A 12,908-nucleotide genomic window follows, 5' to 3' on the forward strand; every position below is an offset into this window, starting at 1 on the left:
TCTGCTATCTAAAACAGGCATGCGCACAGAGGAAAGGTGATTTTCCTATGGATGTGGACCTGCAGCTTCTCTGCCTCCTGTAGCAGGCAGGATCTGGGGTCTCCTTACCTCTTTAGCCCATACACGTAGCACACAGCTATGGTCTCCACCAGCACGATGAGCAGCAGAGACAGTGTTGCTGCATAGTCATTGAAGATGTCAAACCAGTAGTTTCCAGCCTCCATGGTGAACTTGTGCCGATGGCACAGTTGATGAGGCACACCAGACCTGGAACACAAGATCATTGCTCATCTCTCTGAGACTCCCTGACTCATCCCACATTGGATGTCAACAAGAGCCATCGATCCCTAGGTGTGCTGTGGAGGGTGAGTTCCCACATCAGCTATAGGAGCTGCTTTGTAAGGTATTTCAGAGCACGAAAACAACAACAAAAGTCAGGGTGTTGCTCTTCGGGGGATATCATAATGGTTGAAAGTCTGGGAATGCTGAAGATACCAAAAACATAGCCCCTGAGACTGTGAGAAGTGGACTTAAATGTGGTGTGGGGCCCTAGATAAGGATTGGTTTGGGAGGAAACTACAATTTACATTTATGTAGGTGTTCTCACTTGCCAGGCTCTGGTCATATACCAGACCAGATTAAGCCTCCAAGGTAGTAGTCAGAGATCCCTTTTATACCCGGGTGCCAGGGCTCAGTGTTGTCAGATAACTCCCTGTAGCACAACATGGCAGAGTCAATTTCTTCTGACTTCCAAAGGCTTTCCATGGTGCCTCTGAATTCTTAGTAGCCCTTCCCACTGCCATACCATACAATGTCAGCCAGTGGGAGGTTCCCTCAGGAGAGGATTAAGTGCTGGATTGGGAGCTACATGCCTTTGTACTGTGGACCACAGAGACCCAAATTCAGAAAAAAAAAAAATACCAGGTGCTATCAGGCTTCGAGGAACAGGGAAGAGGATGCTTCCCACATGATAGCTAGGACATGTGATCAGACATGACATTATCTATCCTGAATATAGAGCCATCGGAGGCACAGGAGTGTTCTTATGATCCTGGCTGGGTGGCAAGATGTTGAAATTAAAAATGGGTCTCTGTGGTACACATTACATGTACATACAGCTCCTAGAACAACTTACCCAAGTGGAACTGAGTATTACCCTAGCAGGAGCACAGCTACACCCATGCAGCCCTTCTGGAGTTGTCTTAGAATCACACGGCCCCCTAATTAGACCCTTCCACTGATTGTCTTGCATTTTGTCACCCACCCATGCCCTGCCTCCACCTTCTGGTGTCCTGAATGAAATGGCCTCCTTGGGCAGGTAGCACGAGATGACCTTGCTGTCCGTCAGAGGGGTGAGTATGGCTGCTGTGTTTCCAAGCATGCTCCCCAAACCCAGCATCAGCAGCATGAAGATGTAGAGAACTGACCAGAGCCGGGACACTTCCATGTTTTTAATGGCCTCAGTGTAGACAATGAAGGCCAGGCCCGTGCCCTGGACAGCCTGCTGATGATTAAAAGACACCAGATACACATGTGAGTCAGAGGGGACAAGAATGGAACACCATAGTTCAAATGTGGAATGTCTATCCTCCCTGTCTTGCTGCACTCTTAGAGGTGTGTAACTGTAACACCAAAAATAAAAACCCAGAGACAGATATTGGGGTTCAAGCTCCAAGCCGAAGGTTTGAGAAGCAAAGCAGCTGAGCCACTAGCTCTTACATCTACCTCAGTCTAAAAGGGGGTGATCCTGTCTCTGCAAGTTCTCCAGCAAACCTCAGACTGCTACCTCTCCTCAGGGTGGCTAGAGATTAAATCTCACAATGCACCCTGAGACATTGGGTTCCTGTCTTTTATATGCCTCTCTAGAGCTGGGATTAAAGGCCTGAGCTCTGTTAATCTTTTAGACTGATTCACTCTAGTGTATCCCTGGGAGGTCTCGAACTCACAGAAATCTACCCAAAGGTGTGTGCCACCACTGCCTGGCTAGCTAGTATCGTTTCTAGGATTAAAGGTATGTATCACCATTGCCTGGCCTCTATAGTTTGTTGCTGGCTTTGCTTTCTGAATCCTCAGGCAAGCTTTGATGAATCATAAATAATATATCATCACATATAACTTTCAGAGCTGAGCTCTCACTGGAGAAATTAGATCATTGGGTAAGTGTCTTGAGATTTTATAGCCCGATGTCACTTCCTGTCTGTTCTTTGCTTCCTTGTCCATCAATTGTTAGAGTCTTAGGCTCATGAGTCTATTGTCATGAATTGTACAATCCTTCTCCACCATGATAGATTGTACCTCTCACTCCAGAAATAAAATAAATGCCTCACTCATGACCGTGTTAGGTATTTGGTTATAGAAACACAATTTTGTATTGACTGATACAAAAATGTAAATAAGCTCAATGGTGTAAGCACAGTGGGAATAGTAGGTGTCAGGAGCAGATAAGGATAACATGACACTGTAATTTTTAAGTGAATATTAGATATCACACAACAATTATTTCACTATTATTATCAGGAGCCATCAATTCTTAACAATGTCAGTGTTAAAATACACCCTACTGGGGTACTCTGATCTCACTTTCCTGCCCATGACTACCACAGAAAGCACCACAAATCGTAGACAATTGGAATCAATGACTTAAAAAAATAGTCTTTTCAATGATTAATATTATTATTGGTTTAAAAGGTCACTGTAATGTTAATATTGGATTAGATATGGCTGAAGAGAAAATTAGTGGACAGGGAGTTATTTCTCAGGGTAATTCTGTTCAATCGAATGTAGTTTGACCTAAAGATGCACTTAAATTGGACTAATGGTGACTTTGTACACTGTGAAACTTAACCTAATCACATCAGCCAGCCTCTAAGAGCCAGGTAGTCAACTGCTTAAAACAAGGTTCAAAGAAAGCAAATATAAGTTTTACCCAACGAAAACTCTGTATACTTCTTTTCATTTTCTTTTTAAAATTTTATTTTATATGCATTGGTGTTTGGCTCACATGCATGTCTGTCTATGTGTGTGTGTGTGTGTGTGTGTGTGTGTGTGTGTGTGTGAGAGAGAGAGAGAGAGAGAGAGAGAGAGAGAGAGAGAGAGAGAGAGAGAGATCCTTTGGAGCTTGAGTTACAGGGTGCTGAGAATTGAACCCATGTCCTCTGGGAAAACAGATAGTTTTCTGAACCACTGAGCCATCTCTCCAGCCCCCTCATTTCCACTTTCTATATATAATTTTCTTTTCTTTTGATATCCTGCACATGTGAGGGTAGAACATTCTGAATTTCATTTTGCCCAGTATGTTTTCTAACTACAGAATCAAGCCAATTAAGATCTATGAAAGTGATTCTGTCTTATTTTCTGTTGTTGTGAAAAAATGCCATGACCAAGGCCACAGAAAATAAAGTGTTTAATTTGGGGTGCATGGTTACAGAAGGTTAGAGTCCATGGCCATCATGGGGAGAACATGGCAGCTGGCAGGCAGACATGGTGTTTGCCCATGAGCGCTTATATCCCTTTCTGCAAACAGGAGGCAGAGGGAGCTATTTGGGAATGTCCTGGGCTTCTGAAACCTCAGGCCCACTGCCAGTATCAGTACTCCTCCAATGAGGCCACACTTCTTAATCCTTCCCAAGAAACTCTACCAACTGGGGCCAAGTATTCAAACATATGCGCATATGGGGGCCATTCTCATTCAAACCATCACACCCCACACCTTGGCTGCCATAGGCTTGTGGCCAGATCATAATGTGAAATGACTTTTGTCCAACTCTAATAGTCCCCTCAGTGTTAACACTTTTAAATTTCTTCTGAGAACTACGGCAACTTTTAATTATAACTCCTTGTAAAATCAAAAAGTAAATTATATACTTAAATGTAAAACAGCATAGAATATACATTACCATTTCAAAAGGGAGGAATGAGAATATAGTTAGAAAATACTGGACCAAGGCATGACAGAAATCCAGCGGGGCAAACTTCAAATCCTGTATCTCTAATCTGTTGCTAATAGGCAAATGGAAATTCAGGAGGGCAAACCCCAAATCTTAAAGCTCTAATCTGCTGCCAATGGGCTTAGATGGCTCTTCCCTTCAAGTTCTGCTGGCTACAACATGTGACTTTCTCTCTTGATTTGGTCCCAAGCTTCTTGGTAAGTATTTCCTATGATTTTGACATCTCCAACATCTTGAGGTCTCCAACCCAATCCAGGCTTCATTTTCATAAATTCACATATAGCTTCTCTGGTTTCCTTGAAGGGATTCCCATGCCAAACACCTCGCTTCAGAAGCTTTTCTTAACTGTGGAAGAAGATTCTACAACTCCTTTACTCATGTATCATTCAGGGATCTAAAGCCAGAACGACCTGGCCAATGAAGCCATGTTCAGTCATTTGAGTTGGAGCCTGTTCCCCTTCTTGAATTATATTTGCATAACATTTTCCCCCATTGCAGCTTTTTAGAAATACAAAAGGCATTTCCTTTTTACAAGTTTTAGGTTGAGCTGGAGGGGTCTTCACCCAAAGACAACACTCCCTTTATTCTGTTTCACACCAGGTATCTCCTTATATTAGTGCTCTTTCCCCTCCTCAAACTGTACATTTTGTGTTTCTTTTTGCCCTGCTTATTATTTTTATGGTAGCTACACATGAAAGTGATTACTAAAAACCATGCAATAGAGTTAATAATTGGCTGTTTTGAAATCTCCTCTGCCTATAAAATTAGTCCATCTATTTCAATTTGCCCTCAGGCAGAAAGCATCCTCATTTTTTCCCCAAGCACCACAAGAATGGTTCCTAACACTGTCACTAATACTGTTGCCCTCTGAAGTTTCTTGAGCTGAGCATCCATAACCCTCAATGATCTTAGCACTGTTTTCTCCAAGCTCTGACTAGGATGTCCATTCAACCCTGCTTATAGCAGTCATCAGCTTTCCTAATCCAATTTCCCCAGGTTTTCCATATTCCTTCCAAAAGCAGCATGGCCAGCTTCCTGTCACAGCAATACCCCACCCCGTAGTACCAACTTTTGTCTTCCTCACTTTCCTGTTGTCACGAGAAAACACTATGACCAAGGCAACTTATGAAAAAGAAAGTGTTTAATTTGGGGCTCATGGCTGCAGAAGGTTAGAATCCATGATCATCATGAGGAAAGCATAGCAGCAGGCAGCAGGCAGGCAGGCCTCAGGCAGGCAGGTAGGCAGGCATGCAGGCAGGCAGGCAGGCATGCAGGGATACAGCAAGCAGCAGGCAGGCAGGCAGCAGGCAGGCAGGCAGGCAGACACACCTCTTCCAACAAGGCCACGCCTCTTAATCCTTCCTAAACAGTTCTACCAGCTAGGGAACAAGTATTAAAACATGTGAGTTTATGGAGACATTCTCATTAAACCACCTCAGATTCCCTTTTAACAACATAGAAGGAAACCCAATGAAATGATGACATGGAGAGTGTAATATGTAATCAAAGAGGTATAAAACCTGTGGAATAGGAGGGAGAAGATTAACATAAATCTAAATGAAGATCTTCAAGGAGAAAAGACATAAACACAGGTGACAATTAAGACATAGTATGTATGAACTTGCCAAAACTGAGAAGAAATCATGGATTCATAAATCCAGCAGGTTTAATAGTGTTTAGGTTCAGGCCTGGATGAGGTAATAAAAACCCACCCATACTAAATTCACTAAAGATGCCAAAGACAAAGGGACATATTTAGGGAAGTCAGAGAAAGGACTGCTCACTTATAAAAATAAAAGAAGGGCAGACAAGACAGTTCAGCCAGTAGATTTGTTTGTAATGCAGGCCTGAACTTATGTTCAATCTCTAGAACCCATGTAAAGGTAGGAGAGAATTGAATCCACAAAGTTGTCCTTTGACCTCCACACATGCACGCGCGCACACACACACACACACATAATTAATTTAAATCAAAATAAAAGAAAAATTCAGCAGCAACGATTGAAACCAGAATTATAAGGCAAATGTTATCCAAGTATTGGGAGAAAATAACTGTTAACAAAAAAAAAAAAAAAAAAAAAAAAAAAAAAACTACTCTTGGCACAAGTTCTTTAAGAAAAGGGGCCAGGGGCTGAAAAAAGTGTCTTGGTGTTTAAGAGCGTTCATATGCTTCTGTGCCGAAGGACCTGGGTTCAATTCCTAGTACCCACAGTGGCTTACAGTGTGGCTAACTCTGGTTCCAGAGATCTGACAGCATTTTCTGACTTCTATGGGCACTGGGAATGCACATGGTTCATGTAGACAAAATATACATAAAACAATGTTTAAAAAGAATCTTATACATTGCCAGGCAGTGATAGAACACGCCTTTAATCCCAGCAATCAGGAGGTAGAGGCAGGCAGATCTCTGAGTTTGAGGCCAGCCTGGTCTACAGAGGGAGTTCCAGAAGAGTCTCGGATACACCGAAAAACCCTGCCTCAAAAAGATGCAAACAAACAAACAAACAAACAAACAAACAAAAATAAGGAAAAAAGAATGACAGAAAACAAATGGGGCCAAATGTTTATGTGGAAGCAAAATCTAACAAAGTTTACAGTCCCTAAATCTTGCCCTGTCCAGGCATGATGGCTCACACCTTTAATCCCAGAACTCAGAAGGCAGAGGCAGGCAGATCTCTGTGAGTTCGAAACTAGCCTGGTCTACAAAATAAGTTTTAGGACAGCCAGAGCTGTTACACAGAGAAACTCTGTCTTGAAAACACATCCTTCTCCCTCCCCCCCCCCCCCCCCCCGATAAACAAAAAAACTTGCCTTATAGGACAATATTTTAAAGAAGATTTATTTAGTTATATGCATATGTACATGTACACGTGTGTTTGTGTACCATGTGTGTGCAGGTGCCCACAAGGCCAGAAGGAAACATCGGATGCTTTGGGGGGTGACCTTGAACTACTTGATGTGAGTGTTGGGAAGTAAATTCCGGTCTTCTGGAAGAACACCAAGCTTTTCTAACTGATGAACCATCTATTTAGCCCCACAGGAAGGTATTTTAAATCTAGCTCCTCTCTCCCAAAGATAGCTGGAATGCAAGAAAGAGTATTTACAAATAAAATTGTGTGTGTGTGTGTGTATTTGTGTGTGTGTGTGTCCATCCCTGAGCCCAGGGACAGATCTCACTGCCTTATGCATCCTAAGTTTGCGGTATTTAGAAAGTTATAGGCTCAAAGCGCCAGAACTACATGACAATAATGTTTAAAATGGAAGAGGAGAACCAGGTCTGGCACACACCTTTCATCCCAGCGCTCAGGAGGCAGAGGTGGGAAGATCAGGATTTCTATATCATTCTTCTGTCTTTAAAAATGCAAAGACAGGAAAGACAGGAGAAAGTGATCTAAAATGCTTTCACTTTTTGAAAGGGAACTCATGAATACTCTCTAACATTAAGCTGTGTTAAGTTAAATATTAATTAAGATATTTCAGGAAGGAGATATGAAAGTCCAAATTTCAAACAGTAGAGAATATATATTAGAAAGGAAAGGAAATAAGAGAGAGAGAATGGCAGGAGCAGGGGAAAGAAAGTAATTCTAAAAACATAAAATAAAATAAAATCAGTAATTATAACATCTTGGACATAAAGCCAATCTCAAAAACAAGCAAGGAAAAACTAAGTGTCAGAACCAAAAGAAGGCAACTAAATGGATGCCAAAGCTTACAACAGGTGCCATAGTTGCCCAAGTGGGATCTAGATCTCGAAGCCTGGGTGTCAGCGTCTTGGTGTCTGAGTTGTGCAGGAATGGAGGGTCAGGCTATAGATCCTGTAGGCAGGGCCCAGAGCTCTACAACGTTGCTGGTTAGTTTTATGTCAACTTAACACAAACTACAGTTATCTGAACAGAGGGGACCACAACTGAGAAGATGCTTCCATAAGTTGCAGGGCATTTTCTTAATTAGTGATGGGGAGGGGAGCAGCCAGTAAGCAGCACACCTCGTGGCCTCTACATCAGTTCTTATCTACAGGAATCTACCTTGAGGTCCTGATGGAGGTGTAAGACAAATAAACCCTTTCCTCCCCAACTTGCTTTGGGTCATGGCCTTTCTTCATAGCAATTATAACTCTAACTAGAACAACAAGCAAAAAGAGGAAAGTGTTGTATCTCTCCGTGGACAATGGTACACCCCAGAAAACAAAAGAACAAAAAAAAAAATAATGGAAAGATCTCCCATGCTCTTGCTTAGGTAGGATTAACATAGTAAAAATGGCAATCTTACCAAAAGCAATCTACAGATTCAATACAATCCCCATTAAAATCCCACCACAATTCTTCACCGATAATAATCAACTTTATATGGTAAAACAAAAGACCCAGGATAGCCAAAACAACTCTATACAATAAAAGAACTTCAGAAGGCATCACCATTCCTGACTTTAAACTCTACTACAGAGCTATAGTTCTGAAAACAGCCTGGTATTGGCATAAAAATAGACAGGTAGACCAATGGAATCGAATTGAAAATCCTGATATTAATCCACGCACCTATGAACACCTGATTTTCGACAAAACAGCTAAAATTATACAATGGGGCGAGGACAGCATCTTCAACAAATGGTGCTGGCAAAATTGGATGAGGGTGTGTAGAAGACTGCAGATAGACCCATGTCTGTTGCTATGCACAAAACTCAAGTCCAAATGGATCAAAGACCCCAACATCTATCCAGCCACATTGAACCTCTTAGAAGAGAAAGTAGGAGGTACCCTTGAACAAATTGGTATAGGAGACCACTTCTTGAACATAACTCCAGGGGCAAAGACACTGAAAGAAACAATTAATAAATGGGACCTCTTCAAACTTAGAAGCTTCTGTAAGGCAAAGGACACAGTTGACAAGAACAAATGGCAGCCCACAGACTGGGAAAAGATTTTCACTAATCCTATATCTGACAAAGGGCTGATCTCCAAAATATACAAAGAACTCAAGAAACTAGTCAACAAAACACCAAATAACCCTATTAAAAAATGGGGTACAGAACTGAAGAAAGAAATCTCAATGGAGGAAATCAAAAAGGCTGAAAGACACTTAAGAAAATGCTCCACATCCTTATCTATCAGGGAAATGCAAATCAAAACAACTTTGAGATACCATCTTACCCCTGCCAGAATGGCTAAAATTAGAAACACCAGTGATGACTTATGTTGGAGAAGATGAGGAGAAAGTGGAACACTCCTCCACTACTGGTGGGAGTGCAAACTCACACAGCCATTTTGGAGATCAGTATGGCGGTTCCTCAGGAAAATGGGAATTAGTTTACCACAGGACCCGGCAATCCCCCTCTTAGGCATATAACCAGAGGATTCACATCCATGCAACAAAGACATCTGTTCAACTATGTTCATAGCAGCACTATTTGTAATAGCAAGAACCTGGGAGCAACCTAGATGCCCCTCAATTGAAGAATGGATAATGAATATGTGGCACATCTACACAATGGAATACTACTCTGCAGAAAAAAATAATGGAATCTTGAAATTTGCAGGCAAGTGGATGGCACTTGAAGAAACCATCCTGAATGAGGTAACCCAGTCATAAAAAGAGGAACACAGTATGTACTCACTCTTATATGGATTTTAGACCTAGATCAAATGATCACCAGCCTATAATTCACATCACCAGACGAACTAGGATACAAGGTGAGATTTATATAAAGTCCCTCACAGAACTGGGAAGGGACAAGTCCCCCAGAGCTCAGGTGAAGTGGGGGAGGACAGCGAATGGAGAGAGAAGTAGGAGAAAATGAGGGGGAGGAAAGGAAATCAGGTGCGACCAGGAAGATTGAGCTTGGTTAGGAATAGAAGATAGGAAAGAGAGAGAGAGAGACAGAGAACATAAAAGACGGAGCCAATATTGGTTTGAAGGTAAAATTTGACACAAAGAAAGGTAGAGAGAACTACAAGACTGCTCCCAACTAACAATCTCAGCTTCCGTGAAAAGGCTATCATACATGCTCTTCCCAGAGAGTGAGATCAACAACTAACTTCTCCATGGAGTCCTCAACTAATGCCTGTTGAAAACAGGATCAAACACCCATACATAAACACTGAGTCAAACTAGAACCCAGATGCAGATGGAGAGGACAAGACCATGCAGCAGAAACACATAGAGACAGCTTACCTGAACAAGGAGGAGCTAAGGGCCACTAGACTGATAGCTGGGAAGCCAGCATGAGACTGACTCAGGCCCCCATGATTATGGGTCTCAGCCAGAAGGACTGAGCAGTTTAAGAGACCTCAGACAGTGGAGCCAGGATGTATCCCTGGTGCACAAAAGGACTTTGTGAACATATCCCCCATGGAGGGAAAACTGCATTAGTCTAGAGACAGGAGAGAAGCCCTAGTCCCTACTTCACATGACCTTTCAGATCTACATGACCCCAACTGGATGGCATTCCCCTACATATGGAATTGGGGTGGGGGACGGGAGGGGAGGGTTTTTTGAGTGCATGTGAGAGGGCAGAGAGGGTAAAAGGGACAGAAGGAGGGAAGGATGACAGGGGGGGTGGGAGGGAGGGAGAGGGAACTGGGATCGACAGGAAAAATAATAAATTAAAAAAATGCTTTGACTCCAAAATTTAAGTTGAAGGACAAGTTACTGGGGAAAAGGATTTCTATTATTGTTTCCACAGAAAATGAAAAGATGTGGATTCCTTCCAGACTAATGTAGTTTGATCACGCCAGACTGCCTGAAACAGAGTAAAAGCTGATCCTACATTCAAAACACCTGGACAAAACAGCCCTATAGACTACAGCTAGCATATCTGAATCTTTTTCGAATCCCCCAAGACAGTGCCCCTTACCAGCAGGAAGTAGTTTGGAAAGAAGGACGCCCATTCCCAAATATTGTATATAAATATTTGTTTTCATTTAATTGGACTTTCTTATACAAAATTAAATAAAAAAATAAACCTGAAAAAATACAAACAAAAAAACGAAAACAAAAACAAACATCAAGACAAAAAAGGTCACACAGACCCTAAGGCTGAACACCAACTGATTTCTGAGTATTGTTCTGCTACTATTGTTCTCAGGTCTCATGTACTCAAAAATGAATAACAAAATTCCAATTTTAGCCACAGATGATGAATCAAGCCTCTGTTCTCAAATATCAGAAACTGGAGATTTTTCAGCTCACCAGGACTTCAGTCTGAGTTCTAGAAAAGAAATGGGTCTACAGAGAAATGCTGATAAAAAAAAAAAAAAGACAGAAAGTCTTTCAAATACTAAGCCATCTCCCAGGCCCTTTATGGTTTGTTTGTTTGTTTTTTTTTTTTTTTAAGTTTCACATATTTCACTTCTGCTAGAAATGAAGCCATGTCCCTAAATTTATCACTCTATCTTACTCTACTTTCCTCTATTAATATGACTATCAGTACAATAGAATGATTGGCTACCTAAATATAAATCTGAACATATTCATGCTCAAACTGAGTAGGCCCGTTGGAAGGGAGGCAGACAAGATGCACACACACACAAACACACACACACTCTCTCTCTCTCTCTCTCTCTCTCTCTCTCTCTCACACACACACACACACACACACACACACACACACACACACTCAATGATAAAGCCAAAAATAAACAAATGACAATAGTTCAGTGAAAATCTAGAGAGTGACAAGAGGACTAACAGGATTTCAATGATTTTAAAATTGACAATGTATCCATAATTACAAGTACAAGAGAATTAGGGCCAAGCTTTGTTAAGCCCTGCAGCAAGAAAGGTCCCCTTTGCTCTTTGACAGGGCTGGACTTTCATGCATGGCTTGGCCAATCTCTGCTGTATAGTGAGAACAACAACATTAGTAGAGGTAAACTAATTTTAAGTAGGTCAATGCTTTCATATCTGTTCTCAGAAAGAAGACCTGCACCATGTAGTAGACCACAGATAAAGGGACACGACCTGTCTTAAAAAAATAAAAAATAAAAAATTGAAAAAAAAAAAAACAAGTGAAAATAAAAAGCAAGCAAAACAAACTTTAGTTTTCCTCATAAACCTGAAAATAACTGAATTCCTATCAGCCATGTAGGCTTTCCCTCCTCAAACAATGTTTAACTGGAAAGCATGGCACATGCATATCTGAGTATTCCAGTGGAGATTGGTACACAGTGTTTCTTAGGTGGAGGCTTAGGCAGAGGCAGAGAGACAGGTTGATTTCTGACTTTCACTTCTGCCTGGCCTACAAAATGAGTTTCAAGAGAGCTCTCAAGGAACAAAGACAAAACCAGTTTCTAAAAGAAATGAAAGGAAGAAGGAAGAAAGGGACAGACAGTGGAGGACATGTAAATATGGAGACAGTTAATACAAAATAACAAACTAAAAAACAAAAACAAAAACAAACAAACATCAAGACAAAAATTTCACAGAGTCACTAAGGCAGAACACCAACTGATTCCTGAGTATAGTTCTACTACTATAGTTCTCAGGTCTCATGTATGCAAAAATGAATAAAAAAATTCCAACTTTTAGCCACAGATGATGAATCAAGCCTCTATTCTCAAAAAACTGAAAGTGGAGATTTGTCAGCTCACCAGGACTTCAGCCTGAGTTCTAGAAAAGAAATGGGTATACAGAGAAATGCTGAAAAAAAAAAAAAAGACAGAAAGTCTTTCAACTACTAAGACATCTCCCAGGCCCTTTCTGGTTTGTTTTTCTTTTTGTTTTTATTTTTTTCAGTTTCATATATTTGACTTCTGCTGGAAATGAAGCCATGTCCCTACATTTATCACTCTATCTTTCTCTAATTTCCTCTATTAATATGACTATCAGTACAACAGAATGATTGGCTACCTTATTTGAAAGTTGGCTTGATCCTGTGTAATGCTTTGTTTATGTATCACCAATTGTAAAGGATATAAACCCAGTGACAGAGAGATTGCCCTTTCTTGACATACTCTGCCTATAAGT

General features: G+C 41.2%; 1 pseudogene; it reads right to left on the minus strand.

The window, feature by feature from the left end:
• Positions 1-12,908, minus strand: part of LOC127214754 (sodium- and chloride-dependent transporter XTRP3-like) — a 542,154-nt pseudogene that overhangs the window by 83,995 nt on the left and 445,251 nt on the right.

This window comes from Phodopus roborovskii, unplaced genomic scaffold (genome assembly GCF_943737965.1).
Source record: "Phodopus roborovskii unplaced genomic scaffold, PHOROB, whole genome shotgun sequence".
Taxonomy (NCBI): Eukaryota; Metazoa; Chordata; class Mammalia; order Rodentia; family Cricetidae; genus Phodopus; species Phodopus roborovskii.